Source organism: Tursiops truncatus, chromosome 18 (assembly GCF_011762595.2).
Source record: "Tursiops truncatus isolate mTurTru1 chromosome 18, mTurTru1.mat.Y, whole genome shotgun sequence".
Classification (NCBI taxonomy): domain Eukaryota; kingdom Metazoa; phylum Chordata; class Mammalia; order Artiodactyla; family Delphinidae; genus Tursiops; species Tursiops truncatus.
This window is the reverse complement of record NC_047051.1, coordinates 14472459-14494791: the sequence shown is the minus strand read 5'-3', so window position 1 is coordinate 14494791 and position 22333 is coordinate 14472459. Positions and strand designations below refer to the sequence as shown.

Genomic DNA, 22333 nt, shown 5'->3' with positions numbered 1-22333 from the left:
CTCCACAGAGGGAGAGGCCGTGGCGGTGGGAGGCCCGTGTACCGCAAAAAAAAAAAAAAAAGCACATATCCCCAAGCGTGTACTATTATACATTTTGAGACATTTCATATCCAAATGATGATACTCTATACATTCAAAAGAAATGTGCCTTACACGCCTTACAGGGTTGTTCCATAAGGGATTTACAAAGAAGATCTGAAAGAAATTTCAAAAGCCCTTCAGAATGCAAGTACCTACACTCAGGAAATGACATGAAAAGAGTGGCTCCTGGCTACAGCGGTGATATATAACCCAGCCATTTACTAGAAGTATGGGCTTGGAGGTGAGAAGTAGCTAGGGACTTGAGATGTCATTGAGAATCAAGTTAATTCTCTACCTCTGTTGCTGACATGGAATTAAAACACCAGAGCAACAGAATACCTGGTCTCTTAAAAGTCTCTGGGGAGGAATAAATTACGGTGTTTACAGTAAATCTGATCTTTGTCACAGGATCTCCAGCCTTATTTCAACACAGTAATCCTATAGTAAAAAGGCCAGGGGGATGGGAGACAATCCTTGTATTCACAAGTGTTTCAGATCGCAGCCAAGTCTGTACTGATTTGATTAAAGTTATCTCACACCCAAGGGACTAGGTACAGATGTTGGTCAGCAAAGTGAGACTGGGGTGATGGTATTGGGTTTCTGAGGCCAAAGGAAAGTACTTGACCCAGGAAAAGAAAAGCTAATGATAAAACTGTAGAGGAACAATCTCAGCCTTTATCCCTTTGATTTGAAAGGGCAGATATGGGAGAGTAATGTTGGCTTAGTTCCCAAAATGTGTATTAAGCTCCAGAGGAGAATGGTATTGGAATTTTAAGTACAGCGTTGGATGAGTTGCTCACCTGCAGGAAATTGTGGACATCTCCAACAATACCTAAATTATTTACTCCTTTCAGCTCACTGACTAATGGGTCACCATTCCACTCTAGCACGTTCCGACATGCGTGTGCCAATGAGCAGAACACAACAGAGAACACGCCCCAAAGGTCAGGGGAGTCTGAGCCAGAGAGTTATGTGAAAAAATACTAGAAAACTAGAAGGCATTAAGGATTAGGCTTTAAGGTTCAAGATGTGGGATTCTTGCAGTGTTTCAGGGCCAGACAGGTGATCTGATATAAATAATCATGTTAAGAATGTATAGAGAAGGGCTTGGAATAGCATGGGGCAGAATGAGATGATCCTGGCCAAATAAGTCCGCTTCCTGAAGTTTGGATTCAATATCAAGGACTAGAATCGAGAGCATCATCTTTGACCCCAGAGACAATCATTCTCAAAAGTGTCCAGTTTCCAAGCCGAGCGTCTGCTGGGAGAATACTGCTTCTTCCCCAACCGTTGAGGGTCAGGAAGCAGAATGGAGACACGGCCCCAGTTGTGTATCAACTGTGAGAGGGTCTGCTCATGGGCTGCAGATTAACACCTCCATTCACGCATCTCCTGTTCCATCTGTGATGCACAATAGACTTAACTATCTTTCCAGAGGCATACACGTCCGCCGGCTCCCACCCAAACACCGTTGCAAGCTCCCTCAAAAGTCCAGTAAACTAGCAACAGCTCCCTTCCCAAGAACTCTGGCTACAGCATATTAAAGGAATATTTTATTACTAAAAAGAACACTAGGGACTTCCCTCGTGGCGCAGTGGTTAAGAATCCGCCCGCCAATGCAGGGGACACGGGTTCGAGCCCTGGTCCAGGAAGATCCCACATGCCACGGAGCAACTAAGTCCAAGCGCCACAACTACTGAGCCCATGCACTGCAACTACTGAAGCCCGCGTGCCTAGAGCCCACGCTCTGCAGCAAGAGAAGCCCCCGCTCGATGCAACTGGAGAAAACCCAACACAGCCAAAAATAAATTTTTTAAAAAAGAACATTAACAAATATTACATACCCTGAGGCTGGCACATTACAGTAGATTAAGGTCCCAGAACCCATTAAGTCCCCGCAGCAAGTATCATCTAATATCACTTAACCTCTTAGCAAATATTGCTGGCAGAAGTATTCGTTTCTCCCTGTATATGGCCAGTGATGATAGCTCTACTTGTAGAGCTACAGCTCTAGGAATATGGTATCAAAGCAGGGAGTCCCTTCACTGAATGATGAGCATCTGATGGGCAGAGGAGAGTATGTACAGTGGCTGCCTTTGCATATGGAGGGATTTGGGCAGGAACAGGGTCACTATCTTAAGACCTATTCCCTCCACCCTTGGAAACACGGGGCAAATGCTGCCCAAGGTGGGTTACAGGGTAGGTAATCTCATCACACAGGCTTTTCTGATGAAGTTCCAAATATTGGCTGTCTTGATCTTGGCTCTTAGACCTCTCCAGTGCTGAGAGGAATGGTGATGTGAGCAGTAATCAGGAAAGTACCAGTTGGCTTAGGGCTGGTTATCAGTCAATACCAAGCTTGCTGTGTAGGAACCGCGTATACTGTTTCCTTCCATGACATCTAATTTTAACTGCCTGCATGTCTTAATTTACCCCCATCAGGTCTTTTATTAACTTTGTGGATGGGACACAGGCCCTGGTTTTTAGGGAAAGCTTCCAAATTAACAATTTCTCAATTAATTGAATCGGGCTAGTGTCAACTCATAGACTGTAGGGTTCTCACCTTTATTCGTACAACACCTATTTATGTCAAACAAGCACAACAGACACACATTATCTTTTAAGAGACATTTCTATTGGCTCCCACCCAAGCGCACTCAGAAATTCTTTTTCCACTCACAAACCTTTAAGTTACCTTTGCCCTTTGAATTACCATTTAATCTATTCTCTTCTCCAGTCTCTGTATCTGGCCATGTTGGTTTTCCCACCAATTTGGAAACTTAACATGAAGGCTCTCTTCATATCCTGACTCCCTTCAAACAATCATGCACAGTAACACAAAATAAAATTTTAAAATAAATTTTACATCCAAAGCAGCACCCAGAGTATCTCCAATCAACGTGTCTCCTTTTTATGTCACAGCTGTCACCTCTCTCTTGCTAGGGGTCTCCTCCAAACAACAGCCTCCTCCCCTGTTGGGGAGAATCTCAAAACTACTATCTTTCTAGTAGGTTAATTCTGATTCAATCATCTACCTGATCACTGTTAAACTCAATATCCCAAGTTTCTCCCATTCTTACTCAATTTTTCTCTCATCTTACTCAGAACTACACCTGACGAGTATATGTGAAGGGACTGTCTATTCCTCTGCTATCATCTTGGTAAGACGGACCTATGTGTTTCTTGAAATTTTATGTAAACAAAGAGTACTACATGCAAAACCATTTGAAGAAAAGCAGTACATCATATGGTACAGTGGTTTCTTTTTTTTAGACACAGGGGAAATGATTATTACGTAAAAGAGCAGAAAACAAAATGGTATGCATATATTAGCCAATTACATAAAAAACACATACATGGAGTCAAGGGCTAATAAGTTATATGAAAAATGAGAATAAATTTTATGGTTATGACATCATAGGCATTTTCTTTTCAAAATATTTTTACAGTTGTATGTAATTTTTTTTCAAAAATAAGAGTCATGTGAAAACCAAGAAGAAAAATTTAAAATCACTCTCAAAATATTCCTTTTTTTTTAATGAGGGATCATTTTTTTTTAACATCTTTATTGGAGTAAAATTGCTTTACAATGTTGTGTTAGTTTCTGCCTTATACCAAAGTGAATCAGCTATGTGCATACATATATCCTCATATCCCCTCCCTCTTGCATCTCCCTCCCACCCACCCTCACTATTCCACCCCTCCAGGTGGTCACAAAGCACCGAGCTGATCGCTGTGATATGCGGCTGCTTCCCACTAGCTATCTATTTTACGTTTGGTAGTGTATATATGTCAGTGCCACTCTCTCACTTCGTCTCAGCTTACCCTTCCCCCTCCCTGCGTCAAGTGCATTCTCTACATCTGCGTCTTTATTCCTATCCTGCCCTTAGGTTCATCAGAACCTTTTTTTTTTTTTAGATTCCATATATATGTGTTAGCATACGGTATTTGTTTTTCTCTTTCTGACTTACTTCACTCTATATGACAGACTCTAGGTCTATCCACCTCACTACAAATAACTCAATTTCGTTTCATTTTATGGCTGAGTAATATTCCATTGTATATATGTGCCACATCTTCTTTATCCATTCATCTGTCGATGGACACTTAGGTTGCTTCCATGTCCTGGCTATGATACAGTGGTTTCTAAACCTAGTTGATAATAAATCACTTGTGAAGTTTTTAAAACTGGAGGTTCTTGGCTTTTATCCCACAAAATTCTAGTCAAGTAGGTCCAAGATGGGGTCACGGAATCTGTATCCTTACAACACCCCCCTGCCCGGCCTGCAAATAATTCTGACTACCAGCTGGGCTTGGGATCCAACCTAAGGTATTATGACCTTTCTAGAATAATCACTATGACTTTCTGGGGTTTGCTGTTTTGCTTTTTTAAACTTTCTATTTTGAGATAATATTTTGCAGTTGTAAGAAACACAAAGAGATTCTACATGCCCTTTACCTAGTTTTCTAGTTTCCTTCAATAATAACCTAGTTTCCTTTACCTAGTTTCCTTCAATAATAACATCTTGCAAAACCATAGGACAATATCAGAAGCAGGATATTAGCTTTGATACAATCCACCTATCTTGTTCAAATTTTCCCAGTTTTATTTATACTCACTTGCGTTTGTGTGTATTTAGTTCCATGCAATTTTACCCATGTGTAGCCTGTACCACCACCAGACTCAAGGTACAAAGCAGTCAACACACACCCCCTGTGTGGCCCTTTTAGAGCCACACCTACCCTCTCCCCCTCCCCCTGGCAACCACTAATCTGTTCTTCAGTTCTATGATTTTTTTTCATTTAAATAATGTTACAGAAATCAAATCAAGCAGTATATGTAATAGGCTGAAAAGTGGTCTCCCAAAGATGTTCACATCCTAATTCCTTGAACCTGTGAATTCATTAGCCTACATAGTGAAAGATACTTTATAGATGTCATCATGTTAAGCATCTTCAGAGAGGGAGGCTTTCCTGGATTATCTGAATGAATCCAAAAAGTTCTGATTAGAGGGAGGCAAGAGATCAGAGATACAGTAGTAGGAGATGTGATGGAGACAGAGGTTGGGGGGATACAAGGGCCACAAGCCAAGCGGTGTAGATATCCTCTAGAAGCTGAAAATGTCAAGGAAGTGGATTTTCCCTTAGAGTTTCCACAAGGCACGAACCCTGTCAACACCCTGACTTTTTAAAGCTTTAGAGATCGATTTCAGAGTCCTAACTTCCAGAGCTGTAAGATTAAAAATTTGTGTTTAAGCCACTAAGTTCGTGGTAATTTGTTGCAGGAGCAACATAAAAGTAATACAGTATGTGACCTTTCGGGATACTGGCTTTTTCTACCTCACGGTAATTCCACTGAGATTTATCCAAGCTGTTGTGTGAATCAATGTGGTCTGTCCCTTTTTATCGCTGAGTAGTGGTCCATGATGTTGATGTACCGTTTGTTTATCCATTCATCTACTGAAGAAGACTTGGGTTGTTTCCACTTTGGGGCTATTACAAATAAAGCTGCTATAAACAGGTATGGGTTTTAGTATGAAAATAAATTCCATTTCTCTGGGATAAATGACAAAGACTGCAATTGTTGGGTCAAATGGTAATTAAGTATTTCATTTCATAAGAAACTGCTGAACTATTTTTCATTTTAAATGGTACTGTATGTTCCATTTTAAATTCCCATCAGTGATGTATAAATGATTCAGCTTCATCTCCATCATTTGGCGCTGTCACTGTTTGGTTTTTTTTAATTTCAGCCATTCTGATAGGTATGTAGTGGTATCTCATTTAGCTTCTAGTTTTCATTTCCCTAATAGTGATTGATGATGAGCATCTTTACACACATGTACTTGCCTGTAAATCTCCTCTGGTGAAGCGTCTGTTCTCGTCTTTTGAATGTTTTCTAACTGAATTATTTGTTTTTTCACCATTGAGTTTTAAGAGTACTTTATATAGTTTAGATATTAGTCCTTTGTCAATATGTGGTTTGCAAATATTCTTTCTTAGTCTGTACCGTGTATTTTCATCTTAACAGAGCCTCTTGCAGAGTCAAACTTTTAAATTTTGATGAAGTCCATTTTATCAGTTTATCCTTTTGGCAACAAGTCTAAGAGCTCTTTGCCTAGTTTTAGATTCTGAAGATTTTTCTCCTAAGTTTTTTTCTAAAAGTTTTTAAATTTTACACTTTATTTTTCAGTTAGCGATCCATTTGGAATAATTTTTGTATAATGTTCAATTTTTTTAACCTATAGATGTTCAATCATTCCAGCAGCATTTGTTGATAAGGCTATCCTACATTGAACTGCTTTTCCACTTTCCTCAAAAAAATCAAAGGAGCACATCTGTGTGGGTCTATATCTGGTTCTCTACTCTGTTCCGTGATGTACTGAATATATGTCTATCCGTCTGTTAATACCACATTGTCTTGATTCCTAGAGCTCCACAGTGAGCCTTAACAGTAGGTAGAGTGATTCCTCTCCATCCTTCTTTGTCAAGATGATTTTAGCTATTCTAGGATTTGCACCATAAATTTAGAAAAAGGTTGTTTATGTCTACAAAAAACTTTGCTGGTATTTTGATAGGAATTACATTAAACCTATAGATCGATTTAGGAAGAATTGATATCTTTACTATATTAAATTTTCCCATCAGTGAACACGGTATATCTTTCCATTTATTTAGGTGTTTTTTGATTTCTTTTATCAGCATTTTATAACTTTCAGTATACAGATCTTGTACATGTTTTGTTTAATTTATACATATTTTATTTTGGGGGGGATTTTCTACACAGACAATCATGTCATATGTAAGAAGGAATGTGCAATGATTTTTTGAGCCAATCAGAAAATCCTAATAGAAAACATAAAGGATTCTGGACTAAAGAGTGCTGCCACATCATAGTTTTGAAAGACAAGTGATTGTTCTATGGAAGTAGAAGGGCAGGAGTTTTTTAAAAAGAGTACTTGTCTCTATTCAAATACACAGAAAAAACTGTCAGTCCCACCATACCAGATTTCCTCCGTGTTGAGCTGGTAACTATGTCACAAGATAAAAAGCACGTTGCCTTTGATTCCTGTGATTGAAACTGGCCCTATCAAGTATGACTTACGCTGTCCTCTGCTTTGGAGATGAGAAAATATGGGCCAACTGTGAAACTGACCTTTCACTCTGCCTGGGCTTGTGACTTCTCCACTTTTAGAAGCATCTTCTTAGCATCACAAGGGTCCCAGAGTATCAGAAGCTATGCTCATCTAAGTAGGAGACAGACCTGGTCTCTTGGGCTCTGGGGGGTGACAGCAGAGAGCCTAAGACTGAATGTGTCCCCAGAGTCATGTCAAAAACAGAAACAAAACTTCTGACATTTAGTTTGCCAATCTAACCACCAGCCTGCGTTTCCTCGTTTTCATTTCCACTCTGTCCTTCACATAATTACATCAATGCTTCACTGTGTTTATGATACATGGTGAGGATTAAAGAGCTGAAGGTAAAATGTTCTGCCCGGGAAGGCAATTACTTTGAGCAACTGTTTCAGTGGGATTGAAAGGTGATCTTAAGCACATTAAATCCAGGTTCATATATATATATATATATATTTTTTTTGCGATACGTGGGCCTCTCACTGCCGTGGCCTCTCCCGTTGCGGAGCACAGGCTCCGGACGCGCAGGCTCAGCGGCCATGGCTCACGGGCCCAGCCGCTCCGCGGCATGTGGGATCCTCCCGGACCGGGGCACAAACCCGTGTCCCCTGCATCGGCAGGCGGACTCTCAACCACTGCGCCACCAGGGAAGCCCCAGGTTCATATATTAATAAGGCTACAGGGCTATCTCCCAAAACCCAAGGGCAGGGATGCCACAAGTCCCCAGGAAGTGATTGGAACTAGGGTTTGGAAATCTGTCAGGACTCCCTCTGAATCTCATCTCTTCTCCCAAAGCCTTACTTCAGATCTCTCTCTCTCTATCTCCCTCCACGCCCCCGTCCCCTGTCCCAACCCCCCACCTCCCTCCCCCCGTCTCTCTCTCTCTCTCTCTCTCAGTCTCTGTGTTCTTCTGCTCTGGAATCCATGTGACGAAAACCATGGTCCCAGAAATCTACCCATCACAGGCCTATCCACTGGAGAAGACTGCATCTCCCTCTGCCTGTGACTCCCAGGGAAAGGACTCTGATTGGTTGTTTGGTTGTGGGGGGGGGTCTACACTAAGACCAAAAGTTGAGGCCAGGAGAGCGGGAAATTATTATATGAAAAGACCCTGAAGAATTATTAAAGGGTAAGTTGGGGAAAAAATTCAATAAGGTCTGCACAGAAAAAAAAACTAGTTAGATACTAATACTTCTTTCCATCATAAACTTGGAAATGGAAATCCCCTAACTCTCTATTAAGTCAGTTTGTTTATGAGGCATCTAGGTTGAGTTTTACCATGCTGTCAAATCTTTCGCACCTTGACTCACAACCCACAGACTGGTCACAGTTTTATTTCTACGCTAACATTGCAATACTTGAAAAATAAGAATATTAAGATTTTAAGCAACTTGGCTCAGAAAGTAAAGACAGATTTAGTGATGTGATAAAACCCTGGCACGAAAGAGGAGTGAAAGACATTAAAAATGATCATAAACCAAGGGTTTTAAATCTTCTTTTCCAGACTGTGTGACCTCATATAAATCCTTTAACCTTTCTGCTTATTTATTTCTTAATTTATGAAATAGAAAAAATAACAGCTATCTGGTTTATCTTCTAGTATTTTTTGTAAATATCAAATGAGTTAGCATATATTAAAAAATGCTTTATAAACCACAGAGCACTATAAAACCATGATACCGTAATCATGCTTGTCTTGGGATTCATGTTACTGAAAATAAAAATAGTAATCCTATAAAACATCTTGTCTTTATTTACTTTAACACAAGGAGAAGTAAATTATATAAATGCTCATAATTATTTTTATAAGACCCGTTTCAGGCTATTTGGGGCAGAAAATATTGTCATCACTTTGTTGGAGGCAAAAATGAGGACCAAATAAAATTACTTGTCAAATAAATAGTCATGGAACAAGACGTTTTGGCTAGAATGTGATATTTAAAAAAACAGCATCAAAACCTTGGTCCAGGTCATCATCCTGTTTACATTACAGGAGAAAGGTGTTCCTTTGTAACAAAAATTCCCAGGAAATGACCTCTGAGCCAATGCTTCTGGAAGATGGAAACACGGAGTTGAACAGCAGCTCCCTGAATTTCTAGCCGACCTTGCTCTGTTTTCTCCTAACCAATGGAAAGCACCACTATCCTTGGTAGTTTAGGCCCTTCTTATGCTTATTCCAGGGTCCCTCCAGCTCTCCAGGCCTCTGGGAACTATGCAAAAGACTGCTCCTCCCAGGATGTAATTTCCTGCTCAGTAGTCAAAAATGCTCCCTTGGGTACATTCAAGTTTCTCCCAATTGGTGCAGAGATTCCCGAGATGCAAGAAACAACAAGGTACTTCCCTCAGGCCTAAATTTTAGGGAGTGAGGCATTTGATTTCTGCAGGAAAAGTACCCACTAGAAAAGAGAATGTTTTTGCCCATATTCTCTTTTAAAAGACGAGCAGAATCATATGACACTTTTATAAATACCCCTGCAAAGAGACCAAAAAAATCTGCTATTCTAACACACCTCAAACGTGAGTCTAGCTTCAACAACCTGCCTTGGATAATATGGCTGAAACTGACAAAGGATTTTCCTTCCTGTGCACTGACTCCACCATGCTTGTCCTCAATCATAATGAGTGGTCCTTGTTTGTTTTTCTTCTCTTTAATAACTGAAATAGCTCTGAGAAGGTCTGAAACTGGAAAAACCAAGAGCCATTTCATGGCAATGGTATCGTTAAAAGCATCTGTTGTTCTTTATTAGGGTGCATCCTACGATGAAAATGCCCAAAGAATCAGCCTGTGTTCATCTATTGTCAACCCAGGTATCCCAGATTTATTCTGCTGGGTCAGGTTAATTGGAACACTACTGAAAAATACAGGTTTCCAATGAGAAGGGATTGAAAGTCTAGATAAATCACTCCAAATAATGTATGGCTTTTTCCTATGAAGACCATGAACAATTTGTGTGCCGTTTGATTTCCAAGGACGGAGGGTTTTCTGTATTAAACTGAAATCTAAAGTAAGGTACATTGATTTACAGGAAATTGTTCCTTTATACACAAATTCATCATTTACAAATACTATTTCAGGGGCCAGATTGAAGGCAGGCTTACGTTTTTCAAGCCAACTGTGTCATCAACTGTGTCCGTGTCTGTTTATAAACAGTTCTTCCCAAATCGAGGATCCAAGCTTCACAAAAATATTTGTTTTAAATCGTTTCAAATAAGCAGCATAAATTTGAGTCTTAGGGCTCACTTCCAGAGAAAGCTGTGTTCACACGTATTTCATAGAAAAAGAGAAGGGTGGACGGGGGTGGTTAGGACATAAAAGGAGGAGCCAGTTAGGAGGTTAGTGCCATTTTCCCGGGAAATGGTGTTGGCTCAAACTAAAAACGAATGATGTGTGTCCCCATCTGCTTTGATGTGAGAACTTTGAAAATCCCCCAGAATTTTCCATTTGCCACTCTGAGCTCACAGACAGACCTTTTATTGCCTAGTATATTTATTTGCAGATCTTAAAATGTCCATATGTCATGGAAGACATGAGTCCTTGATGACAGGTACTAAGACGTGTCCAAAACCTACTTTTCCAGGGCCCAGTGCCTGCGGTCTTGATTTAAGGGAAATAAACAGTGAGCACAGCCAGTGGCTTGGACAGGGCTCCCTCCTTTCAGTTTCATCTGAGATAAGATTGCAAACGACTCAGGACATTCTCCATTTCTAATTCTCCTAATCCAAAGCCTTTCTTCTTTTGGTTAGGAAATGTTTCTTCTTTTTGGAAAAACGCTGGAAGAAGGAAATTGTGTTGAGAACACCAAGAGGTGGGAGGATCTGCCCATCTTCCCGGGAGGTGTCCACCTGCTGTGCCTATTGAGGAAGGTGGTATTATCAGTGTAGAGAAGACACAGTGGCAGGAAGTGGTGGGCGGGGAACCTATTTTACATCTGCTGTGTCTTTCCTCTTGAGTTTCAAAGAAAAATATTCAATATCCAAAGCATGTGTAGTTCTAACAAGCCTGATGCCTCCCTGGAAGCCACAAACTATTCAAGTATGATGCAGAAACACCACAGTTTTGAAATTCCGTGGAAGACGGCTGTGGTAGGGAAGGCATTTCCTGATACTTGACCAGGACACTGGTGACTTAGATTTCATTTGCCTTTGCCTTGGCTAGCTAATCACATGCTGAAATGAAAAGAAAGAGGGCATCAATCATCAGCCTTGATTCTGAAAGCTTATTTTTCTTTCATATTGCCTTGAAAATAAGGTTTGATCTGGGTTGGTTTCCAAAGCAATACTTTATTATGCTTTGCTCCCCTGTGCCCTACCTCAGCATTTTGGAATTCAGGTTCTATCATAGGCAGAGGAAGGCAGCACCGGTCCCTTTACTTTGTTTAGAATACAAAGAACCCTCCCTCTAACCCCGTTCCCCATAGTCCACAGGTGACTCTACCAGAGAGAAGGAAAGAACAAGGGAGGCCTGTGCCCCTCACCCATCCTGCCCGCTCTCCCCAAATACAACCATCCAGCCTCGATGCCAAGGGCTTCAGCAGCAAAGAGGAAACATCTGCTTTGCTCTCTTTCTACTGCAGACGAATTGGATGGCTCTGATTCATGACTCATTGTGTTTTACCTGGTCCTCCCCAGAATCTGGTCCTACGTATTCTAGGACCAAGTGTAAGGCTGCTCGTTAAGATTGTGTTTGCAAGAAGCAACCAGGTAACCATTCTGGCTTCACTGCCTGTGTAATTCCAACGATCCGTTTGGTTGTGGAGAGATGAGAGAAGGCTTTTTTTGTTTGTTTTAGTTTAGTTTTTGTTTTTTTACTCTAAATTAACTAGGGTTTTTTTGTTTTGGTGCAGGGGAGGGTGTGGGGTTTTTTTTAACTGATTGTTTTAAACTGTATTTCATATATTCCACTCCCTTTACCCTTTTTGCTTCTCTTCCTTCTTTCTGATTATGTCATGCTCCTTCTGTTTATAGACCAACGTTAATTTCTCTTTTGCATCTCTTCAATTTCCACTGCCACCCACAGTCACAGATGTGTCCTGGTCTTATAAATGTTGCAGTTTATAAACCTACTGCCCTCTCCGGAGGTTCTCAGTGCACACTTGACACTGATCACATTGATGTATCACACCCCTGAGGGACATCATGCCCCATGGGTTTTACTTTCACAGTTTTCAGTTTTCTTTCTTATGTATTTTTTTCATTCTTTCTTTTGCGGGGGACACTATAGGTTTGGGTTTTGCATTCTTTCATTTCAAGCCTCATGTGCTTTAATTCTCCAGCTAACTGGTGTTAACTGTGGCCCAGAATGTCCTCAGATTGTTCCATTTGTCCCTTGCAAACCTTTTTTATACATTACGCTATGAAGACACCCTAGGAGGTAAATTCGCTTCTATTTCCTTCGTTTCACACATGGGGAGGCTGAAAGCGGAGAGAGACTGAGTCTAGAGCACCAAACTAGAGGTAAGCAGTGATTCCAAATCCCAGCCCTTGCTTCTGGCTATTCTCACCCAAGGGAGTCTGCTGTCTTCGTCCAAGTTCTCCATCGAGTCCCAGTGACTAGCCTTCCCTTTGTAGACCAGATGCTTCCACCTTTCACATCAGAAGATGCTTTATTCCAAAGCCCTGGGCACCCGTGCCTCTCCTTCAATGTACACTGTAATGCTGGGACCACATTTGGGTCCAGATAAAATTATTCTTTCATTGGTCTTGGGTGGTTACTGTTTCATGATCCCTGACCTCCTTCTTCCCACCCCAGATCTCCAGGAGCCAAGAAAGAACATGAACACTTCTGCCCGCTGTTCCTTTATTTAACCTTCCTGCCAATCAAACGCTTACCATCCATTTCAGGTCATGACAGAAAATCTTAACTGTGGCGATTAGCCACAGCTCATCAACAGCTACAAGAACCCACTGGAATTTTTCTCAGAAATCAGTGCACTCATCTGTGATGTGCTGATTGAGATAATGAGCTGCAAGATGAAAATTAAGGAATAATAGAATGGATATCTTTTTTTTTTCCCCTCTCATTAAGTAGCCAAAGGAAAGCAAAGGGAAAAGGAGACGGGGGAGGAAGTTAGGAACTAAAGTTTATTTTCTAACGCATTCCTCGTTTATTTTTTCCCACCTGAATCTGGTTAAGTCCACCTCTGTACGAGGCTTTTGCAAATTTCTACCAGTTGTGGCTTTCAGGCTGAAGAAGAGTATCTTTGGAAGAACGTAACTTGAATTTGTCTTTGGCTGCTTGAGTCTTAAAAGCTATGGTGCCAACAGCTTTTCTCCAAATCTCTTTCCTTTCACTCCTCCTTTTCCAAAGGATCAGCTTCAATATTGGCTTCTGTTTGGCTCCAGTACCTTGTATTAGATGTCTGAGCTTTAGTCGTTGGCACGCAGACACAGCCCACAGTGCCCATTTGCCATTGTCCCCCTGGACTTCCAGAGGCATCTGAGCCCTGTCCCCCCAGGGCTCTCCACCAGGGGACCCAGTGTATTGAAGCAAATTCCCACATTGCCACATCCCGGCCCAGCCCCCATCCTCCACTCCCAAAGCAGGATGGAGTGAGGGTGAGAGACAAAGCCTGTCCCGGAGATTTTGGTCTCTGAAGGAAGAGCCCATCTCTTAGGAGGAGCAACAGAAGTGGAAATTTTCCTCCTTTTTGCTTTTTCAGTCACACAATGCACCTCAGTTACAAGACCGTAGGGTTGCAATGGAGGCTTCGGGAGATGGTGTGTGGGCATACTGTGGGCGAGGGCGTGTGCATGCGTGTGTGTGGGTAAGGTGGATGCTAGTGAAGAAGAAAGAATTTCTGGTAAATATCTCCAAAACAGTTCTTTTTCAATTTCAGATTGCTCACATTCAAGACACTTTAAATACAGAGATGACAACACTTTCCCTAATCTTCACTGACCCTGTGGCTTATTTACTGAATGTCTTTCATCTTCATGGTAACTTATGTATAGTCTACATTAAACTTCTATGGTGTTTACTGCACAAATAATTACACCACTCACCCCCGCAAATATAAAATGCATATTCATATACGTACATACATCAACAGCTTGAAATGATATAGATAAGTATAGATATGTAATCATCAACAGCTTGAAACTAATCAAAAGTGAGGCATAAACTGATTAAATTTCACATCAAAAATACTGCTTCCCAAATTCATTAAAAAAATATGTATATATAGTAAAATACATATATATGTATGTGTGTGTGTGTGTGTGTGTGTGAAGAGAGAGACAGAGAAAACATTAATATTTGCATGCATGTTTCTCCTTTTCTATCTAGTTTTCTGTCATTTTCTTCTTTCTTTGCCACTGACCTTCTCTGACCCAGGGAAAGACTCCACTGAAGAGACAAGGCAGTTGAGCTGTGAGGAGAAAGCCCCAGCTCGGTCCCAGTGGCCGCGCCTACCGCTCTACCCCCAACAAAGCACATGACCCCAGCACATCTCCTTAAGGCCCTGTGCCTCACTTCTATTAACAAAAGAGCCTTATACAACTGGGTGGTGGGGAGATAATGGCAGATCACCCATGGCGTTGCAAACCCTCTCTATTGAGATCCACAGCTTCATCATCCCTAAGGTCTTTAACATTTTAATGTCTCTGAATTTACAGTTCATTTTACAATGGATGATGCATCATACTGAACAGCAGCATCTTTTCTTTCTTAATTTACATAAAACACTAGTGTTTCCTACAATGGAGGATGGCTAAATTTAATAAAATACAGTTTGGGTTAAAAGTATTTTGCAGGTTTATGCTACTATCCAAAATTCACGTGTTTTCTTGTAAATACAAGATGAACCATGGAATTAATCTCCCTGGCCCATTCTGAACAAGTAGAAGCATTCCCTGAGTGACAAAGTACCCAGCTGAACTAGAGGGAGGGACTCGATAAGCAGAAGGAAAAGTGTCTCTCAAACAATGTCATGCTTAAAAAAGGCCCTCACTTGGTTTCATGGTCTGCTGTCACTGTCCTGAAATTCTTAATGTTTTGAATAAGAGGCCCTGCGTGTTCATTTGACACTGGCCTAGAAAAATTATGTAGGCTGTCCTGATGGGAAATGTATTTGGTTAAAAAAATTAAAACCTATTCCATTCTTCTCACATTCACCTTCTGGCTGCCGGCATGAGAGACTTTCAATTTCTTAAAAAGAGTTCTGAACTTTGTAAGTACTTGAATCAGAGCATCTTCAAGCACATGGGGTTCTGTTTTCAGTCGGTATCATCTCCAGCTCACTTGGAGAGCAGCGACATACTGACCTCAGGATTTTGAAGGTTAAGAAAGGAGCAAATACTTCAAATCAAAACCTTTATCTTTTAAAATAAAAATCCTGAGGACTTCCCTGGCGGTCCAGTGGTTAAAACTCTGTGCTTCCAATGCAGGGGGCATGGGTTCAATCCCTGGTTGGGGAACTAAGATCCCACATGCCGCGGGGCATGGCCAAAAAATAATAAAATAAAATAAACAAATAAAAATCCTTGAGAAAAGCACTTAAATTGTTACAATTTGAGGGAGAAATCTCCCTTAAACTTCAGAATATCTTTTCATACACCCATGTTATATATGGCATCTCATAAAGTTTCTTTTTAAAAAAGAACAGTATTAAAAATAGAGGTAGTATAAGAATCTATTCTGGTTATTTTTTTTATCTCCAGACAATATCTACACATGTTGTTTTATTGGGGACCAATATGGTCCAAGCACATGGACAAATTTCTCTGCTAAAACCAAAGTGCATAAAGGAATTAAAGCTTTGAAATTTGTCATCTAGGGTCAAATTTGATCCAGCAACAAGTTGTGAATATGATTCTATGAAATACACATCATAAATTCAGAATTTCTGGCTGATCTGAGTGAGAATGTTGATGAGATGAAATGAACAGACTCGCTTAGAATAACGTGTTGGGTCTGTAAAACTGTCATAAGCCTATAGAGATTTTGCCCAAGTAGAAGACTAAATCTTGTCACTTTTCAAGCATGTTTCAAAATCTAGTATTTCTAATGGCTTCACAGGGTGACTGGCCTGCCTAAAAGCTTTAGGAAGCAAGAAGACACGTAAAGCCTCTGGTAAAAGTCTCTGTTGCTATTTGAGCAACAAAAATTCAAACTAATGAACAAAACAAAGATAACAGTGTTAAAAATAAAAGGCAAAATTTAAAAAGATCGTGCAAAGGACACCAAGAATACCCAAACCCAGACATTTCTTTTATTCATGGCCCAAGGGAAATACACACACTGCGGACAAGCACCAAAGGACACCCTTTATTACGATTAACGCTGGGGCCCAAACCACAATGTAAAATTGAAATGAATCAGGCTGGGTTTGGAAGATTTCCAAAAACAGACTCAACGATGTCTACCTTTATCTCAACAATCTAGCACAATCCGCATAACATTAAGAGCTTAAATTCAGTGTTTTCAATATATTATATAAACCACGCAAAAGGTAGAGGGCAAGGTGCGGGATAAAGAGGAATTTAAAATCAGGTTCTTCGGTTCTGGTTCTTCAGGAATTTCACATTGGGTCTTTGGATGGTTCGTCTCTTATCCTCACTGGGAGTCACCTCGTGATACCTGAGACTCTTCCTTCCGCCAGAGCCATATTTCTTATGGGTGTTCCCTTTCTATAACTACATCAACCTCTAAGATTGTAGAGGTCTGCTTCAGGGGTCCAAAGTCTAGGGCACATATCTGAGTCCTTCAGTGTATTCTTCTCCAGGACAAATATAAAGAGGACATAGTCACCATCTTCCAAAATGTCTAATATTATATATCACCAAGCTCCTTATTTTTCTGAGTTAGAATTTAATCTAGCATCATCATTCCTCATCTTGCTTTCTCTGTTTCCTCTTAGATCTAGCAATCTCCCCAAAATGCATCATCGTATCTTGAACCTTACGGAGGGAACTGCCACCTCCATTCCTTTTACTGTTTATGAAGGTTCTGGAAGAACTGGGGTATGGAGAAGAAGGACAAGAGAAAAATAGAGGGAACGAGAGTCCTGGAAACAGGTTCTTTAAAAAAAAAGAGTCGCCTTTATAAAGTGGTCACTACTGTTATATAAAAAATTCATCATTAAAAAAAGTGTAGGGGACTTCCCTGGTAGCGCAGCGGTTAAGAATCCACCTCCCAATGCAGGGAACACGGGTTCAAGCCCTGGTCCAGGAAGATCCCACACACCGCGGAGCAACTGAGCCCGGGCACCACAACTACTTAGCCCGCCTGCAACAACTACTGAAGCCCGCGCGCCTAGAGCCCGTGCTCTGCAACAAGAGAAGCCACCGCAATGAGAAGCCCGTGCGCTGCAACGAAGAGTAGCCCCTGCTCGCCGCACCTAGAGAAGAGCCCGTGCGCGGCAACGAAGACCCAACGTGAACGAAAATTAATTAATTATTAAAAGTGTAATACATATTAGGGGCCATATAACTGTAAAACTTTTAATACTTTCCTTTTTAAGGCAAGAGGAAAATAATGTTTGAGAGCCAAAAATTTGGAAAAATTGGTCTTAATGAATAAGTGCCCCAAACAATATTGTATTTCAGCGGCTCTGCCAGGAGCAATACTGCTCTGCGCCCTTACCCCAGTGGGCGTTTGGTAACGTCTGGAGACATTTCTGATTGTCACAGCTAAGGGGGCGCTACTGACATCTAGTGGGTGCTAGCCGGGGACGCCGCTAAATTTTGTTTAATGCACAGGGCAGCCCCCATGACTAAGAATGATGTGGCCCCAAACGTCAGTACTACCAATGTTGAGAAACCCTGCTCTGTGTTCCTGACAGACGAACAACAAAAAGAGGAGGAGCTGACTCATTAGGAATTGGCTTCACAGTCCTTAAAACGGGTGGTTTCAACTCCAGAGGAGTCGGCTGCTCGGGGCTGGACTTACGGCCCCAGACGTCCAGAGTCCAGTCTGCCTGCGCCCCTCTCCTTCACTCTTTGTCTCCCTAACTACACGAGTTTCTAGAGCCTCCATCTTCCCCATCAATAGGACACACTCTGCCCCCTGTCTATGACTTAAACAGCCAGAAGCTTGACGTTGAGACACAGAAATCAGGAGTCCTGAAGCTCGAGGTAGCAAAAGTCTGCAGATGCTTAAAAACATAGCTTGGCTCAAACAGCATCAAGAGGTAGACACTCTAATCAGAAACACCTGGGAGCAGATTCTAAAACCGTTCCAAGTAGAACCTGAAACCGGACAAGGTCCTTCGTTGGTTTCATTTCACATGAAAATCAGAGTTTGAGGCGGTTGAGTTTATACCACTGATTTGTAAAAACTTTCAACAAGAATGCTGTCTTCCTCACTTTAACTTTTTAACAATCACCCCCGCAGTGTTTTGGTTCTTTTGTACACATTTACTACCATCACACTTCTGCTTCTGTTTTTTTCTCCGATGTAATGTGGGGGAAAGACTTCTGTGGACATTCCTACTGGTAATATTTGCACTTTTGAACATTATCTGAATGACACCATGTTCCTCACACAATAGAAATCACAGAGACTTGCAGGTAGAAATCAGGATAGTTTCATACAGATAGAAATTATTACGCTGAGCAGGAAACCATAGTAATGGCACTCTAAAGTAGAAAAGAAATCAGCTGTAGAAGGACAATAAGAAGCAAACATTTATCTAAAACAAACAAACAAAAAATTAATTTAGAGTTCTATTATTCTACTGGAGCCATTTGTATTTTTCTTTTGTTTTTTTAAATAACAACAATGGTATTGAGTACATAGTATTTTTTTTTTTTTTTTTTTTTTGGCTGTGCTAGGTCTTTGTTGCTGTGCTCAGGCTTCCTCTAGTTGTGGCGAGCGGGATCTAGAGCGCAGGCTCAGTAGTTGTGGTGCACGGGCTTAGTTGCTCCAATGCATGTGGGATCTTCCCAGACCAGGGCTCGAACCCGTGTCCTCTGCATTGGCAGGTGGATTCTTAACCACTGCGCCACCAGGGAAGTCCCTGTATTTTTCTTGTATACAAATGTATGTTTGTTTATACATGCGTGGATATATATGCATGCAGACCATATATATATATATATATATATATATATATATATATATATATACACACACACATATATATTCCTCTTGAAACTTCTCAGTTATTGATATTCATATTCTTATCAACAATAACTGTAAAATATGTAGTTGTGGGCATTATAAAAATGAGTCCCTGCTTTAATATTTCCATACTAAAGTAGTGTTCCCTAAAGATTATGTTTTCTTTTCTGTCAGCCCAGAACCCGAAGAAGGTAGTACAGTTGACCCTTGAACAACACAGGTTCTTTTACATGCGGATTCTTTTCTGTGGTAGATACTACAGTAGTTGGTTGAATCTGAGGATATGGAACTGTGGATATGGAGGGTTCACTATAAGTTATACGCGGATTTTCGACTGCACGGGTGCTGGCGTCCCAACCCCTGAATTCTTCAAAGGTCAACTGTATAAGTAATCAATTCTCAAGTTTCTGCTGTCTCCCTTAATCAATATCAATAATAAGTGAAGTAACTCTGTCCAAAAGAAAAAAAGAAAATACAAGAGATGAAAAGAAATAGCTGTGAGAAGGGAGTGATGTCCAGTAGGACCTGATATTAAAGAAAAGGGCACAGGGCTTCCCTGGTGGTGCAGTGGTTGAGAGTCCACCTGCCGATGCAGGGGACACGGGTTCGTGCCCCAGTCCGGGAAGATCCCACATGCCGCGGAGCGGCTGGGCCCGTGAGCCATGGCCGTTGAGCCTGCGCATCCGGAGCCTGTGCTCCGCAACGGGAGAGACCACAACAGTGAGCGGCCCGCGTACCACAAAAAAAAAAAAAAAAAAGCCACAAAGTCATAGGGAAAAGTTTTCTAGCATAGATTTCAAAATATCTGTATTTTACTTCAGCTTCCCCGCCCCTTTTTTTCTTTTTTCTTGGACAAGCCACTTCTTTGAGTCTTAATTTCCTCCCTTGTAAAATAGGATAAGTGAATATATGCGAAAGTGCTTTGAAAGAGCAACGCACACCCACCAGGTTACATTCAACAACCTGAGATTATTGGAAGAATACGAACGCATGCCTACTGAGTCTCCTAGCCAGTCTTAAAACGCTCTTTGCCGGCCAAACTTCATTTCACAAAATCAGCATTTCCATTTGAATGGGAAGGGCGTGTCCAATTCCAATTCTGAGGACTCTCCTCCAACTACCTTCCAAGCCCCAGAGGCATCAGCCGCTGGGGGTGGAGCACTGGGGGGGGGGGGGGTGACAGATACCTGAAGTGTGGTGGCAGAAACGGCTCTCTCCTGGCACAGACCAAGACCAGCAGGACCTGTGGGCCCTCCCCAGACGCTGTCATCTGCAACTTATCTTCTCAAGAAACACAAAGCGCATACGTTCTTCCTCAGTGGTGACCTCTGGGTGGCAGGGGCGCTGTGTAAGAAGCAGAGGCAACAGAGGGGTCAGGGGCTTCCGATGGGGAGCCTTGGAACTTCGTTAGACCCTGTCACTTGGTCTGGGGGGCGTGGTTTCATATAAAGAATGTGGGCATTGAAGTGGCCTAGGGAAAACTCCCTAACCTCGCTGAGACATGAGGTGCCCTGCCTCGGACAGGCAGCTCTTCAGAAGGACTGAAGGTGACAGCGGACGTACAGCCCCCCGATCGTGCTGATCACCTGGGGACACCCCAGCCAACGCTAGGCTTGGGCTTCTTCATCCACATCTTCCCCTTATGCACTAAGCTCGTTTTAAAAGGACGTGTCTCAGGAAACAGCGAATATCAGGGCGGCTCATGTACTGGGCCCGCTCTTCACGAAGGCTTGCGGAGGCAGGAGGAGGAGGTGGGTGTGAACTTCCTGGGATAAAGTGAGTGGTGATGGGTGAAGACAAGTGAATCTTCCCTGGTGGCTACAAGGAACGCAGGGAGAATGGGCGGAGCCTGAGGAAGCACCCCGCTCGTAGCACTATATCCTGCTGGGGGAAACCTGGGATGCCTAGAGCCCACACCCATGTCTCTATGTACATGCTGCCCAGGACTTTCTTCCACTTCCTTCTTCCTCCTTTGCTCCACCATGTAGCCTTTCTGTGCTTGTCAAAGGACAGGTTGGGAAAAAATGAAAGTGCGGTGAAACTCCAACTAACCCACTAGTCCAATGACTCCCTGCTCAGTTAAAAAGATTTACTGAGTCAGGAAGGTCAAATAGTGGCCTTTTTTTTTTTAAGTTATGTATAGATATCCTTCATCAATGTTTTCTCTAACCCTCTTTACATCAAAAAAACAAAGGCTGGTTTTATTCCTTTCCACACAAAGCATCTGTAACAAAGCAAAAGGAGGATTTCAAATGACAGTTTCACCGTGGGGCGTGGTGGGTCTTTCCAGAACATTTAGCTTTTATGGACAAAACCCACTGAAGGTAAAACACATAAGGGCTTAGATACATAACGTTGCCAGCATGAAGAAAAAGGCGCAGGCTCATATTATCTGTGCTCATTTGAGGTATTATGTAATTTATTGTACTTTTCATAAATATGCCGGCCTTGTGAACTGTCTTCATTTCACTATAGAAACTATATTGAGTCATCTGCTATCTTGGTGCAGGATTTTCTTTTCTCTTTTCATATTTATAAATTTGTCCTCCTGGAAAATATCAAGGTCAATTTCTGCCATTTGTTGCAAAATGTAGAAGATTTAACTGAAGGTGATGTTGACTATGCATGCATTCAAAGGTAGATCTGGGTCTTAAATATTTATTTAAAAACTGAAAACACTTAGATGGGAACACATACAAAGGGACAAAGTAAACAAAACAAAAAAATGGAAAATGAAATCTGAAATATGTTTTCTTAACCCTCAGTGCCATGCTGTCTCAGGCGGAAGGATCTAATCTCTGCAAACACAGGTTTTTGGTTAATAATAACAGTCTAGGGCTTCTCTGGTGGCGCACTGGTTGAGAGTCCACCTGCCGATGCAGGGGACACGGATTCGTGTCCCGGTCAGGGAAGATCCCACATGCCGCGGAGCGGCTGGGCCCATGAGCCATGGCCGCTGAGTCTGCACATCCGGAGCCTGTGCTCCGCAACGGAAGAGGCCACAACAGTGAGAGGCCCGCGTACCGCAAATAATAATAATAATAATAACAGTCTAAGA

General features: G+C 41.7%; 1 protein-coding gene across 17 annotated transcripts in view; it reads right to left on the bottom strand.

Moving 5' to 3' along the window:
* COG6 (component of oligomeric golgi complex 6) overlaps nucleotides 1-22333 on the bottom strand; it is a 288003-nt gene that overhangs the window by 152857 nt on the left and 112813 nt on the right. For 16 of the 17 annotated variants that reach the window (XR_012327602.1, XR_012327603.1, XR_012327601.1 and 13 more), the window contains one exon: nucleotides 20463-20619. The gene's annotated coding sequence lies outside the window, so the exon portion shown is untranslated. Of the gene's footprint in view, nucleotides 1-20462; nucleotides 20620-22333 lie in introns of those variants that run through there. The other variant, XR_012327615.1, reaches the window with a different exon arrangement.